The sequence below is a fragment of the Rhipicephalus microplus genome, unplaced genomic scaffold (genome assembly GCF_043290135.1).
Source record: "Rhipicephalus microplus isolate Deutch F79 unplaced genomic scaffold, USDA_Rmic scaffold_124, whole genome shotgun sequence".
Classification (NCBI taxonomy): domain Eukaryota; kingdom Metazoa; phylum Arthropoda; class Arachnida; order Ixodida; family Ixodidae; genus Rhipicephalus; species Rhipicephalus microplus.
Genome location: NW_027464696.1, coordinates 207,501 through 209,173, shown reverse-complemented (window position 1 = coordinate 209,173; position 1,673 = coordinate 207,501). Strand labels below are relative to the sequence as shown.

The 1,673-nt window shown below is 61.9% G+C and overlaps 1 non-coding gene across 1 annotated transcript; it reads left to right on the top strand.

Annotated features, from left to right (window-relative positions):
* Window positions 1-1,219: 1,219 nt before the first annotated feature.
* On the top strand, window positions 1,220-1,372 carry LOC142790751 (5.8S ribosomal RNA). The gene has a single exon (XR_012889742.1). It is a non-coding gene; the product is annotated as a 5.8S ribosomal RNA (ribosomal RNA).
* Window positions 1,373-1,673: the final 301 nt, after the last annotated feature.

Here is a 1,673-nt window from a genome sequence, read left to right as displayed (position 1 = left end):
GGGTCCGCTGTGCACCAGTGCATACCGTCCCGCCGTCCGCGGCAAGCGCCTCCGCGTCCTCGGGTGACGGAGGCTGCCGGTCGGTTCTTGCAGGCGAGGGATCTCGCTGGCACCGGTTCGCGTTGACGCGCGGCCGGTCATGGCACGGCGATGCGACGGCCGAGGTGCGCAGTACTCGATGGAGGAACCGCACGCTCCGATGACCGTCCCGCCCTCCGCGGCGTATGCGTACCGACCGTAATGGTTGCAGCAGCGCCGGCCGGCTTTTGAATTCGCCACACGAAACACGGTGCGAGATCGCGGTTAGGGGAGCGTCGACGTTGCCAGGCGTTTTGCTTGCTGCCGAGGGAAAGGCGGCACGGCCACGTCGCGCTCGTCGCGATTAGCGGGTCTGCGCGCTTTGGGAAGGTGCCGCAACGACTTGCCGAAAGAGGAAGCACGGAAGAACGAGGGACTTGGACGTCCCGACAATTGAACGCACTTGCGGCCAGGCCCTTGCTGGCTTCGTTCTTCCGCCTCGAGTAGGCTCGTACGCGGCTCCGGCGCCGAAAGTGGTCCTTGGCACCGACTTCGGTGGACGTGGGAAGTGCCGCGCAAGTACGGCGCGCCTGGCTCCACCTGTTGGCTAAAGTAAGCAGCCGGATCGGCATTTTGGTGTGCGGTGGCAAACCGTGGATGCGAAAAAAGCTTGTGCGATTTCGTGGAACAAAAAGCGGGGGTCCCCCTTTTTATGCGGAGGAGACCGACCCGCCCGCCGTGGTGAACCGCGACGCCACGGTAAAAACGGGAGAGGCTTGTCGATGGGACCGTGCATCCCGCGCTCCACGGAGGCCGGGAGGCGGCCGCCCGAGGAAATGTGTAGCCGTCGAGGCCCGCATCTGCGTGCACTCTTATCCAAATGGGTGTACCGCAGGCATTTTCTGGTTAGGCGGGCCAATGAGAGCGAGCACACAACGATACCTACGGGTCCGGCTTGGAGAACCGGCTTCGACGCCTCCCGAGTATTTATAGAGGGGTGGACCACGAAAGCACTCGCAAGTAGCGGAAGCGAAACGCCGTCCGAAACACACCGTTTGCTCGATTTGCGGCAGCCGAAAAAGGCGCGGCAGAGTTTTGGAGTCCAAGCGTGCGCTGAAAAGCGCCCTTCTTGGCCACTGTTTGGCCGAGTGCCAGAAACGTTTGGTTTTGACTGTACGGAATTGAACAAACACTTTTTCACGACTCTAAGCGGTGGATCACTCGGTTCTCGGGTCGATGAAGAACGCAGCCAGCTGCGAGACTTGGTGTGAATTGCAGGACACACTGAGCACTGATTCTTTGAACGCACATTGCGGCCTTGGGTCTTCCCTTGGCTTCGTCTGTCTGAGGGTCGGATCACATATCAAGAGAGCCTTCGGCGCACAAGGGAACGTGAGCCGTCGACTCGTTTTGACCGCGTCGGCAACACGGACAGCACGCTGAACACCTCACAGCGAGCGCCAACAGCGGCCACTCAAGGGCGAGACGGTGGCGACCGTCGTGCCAGAGCCCAACCGAAACGGGGGCGACCGACTGCATTGAGGATGTGGCACCTCGTTGAGACCGCCGCAGGACTTCGAGTCGGAAGGAAGCCTGCAGGGAAAGTGCGGTCGAGGTTGCGTACTCCTCTCTGCGACCGGGCGCGCAAGAGCTGC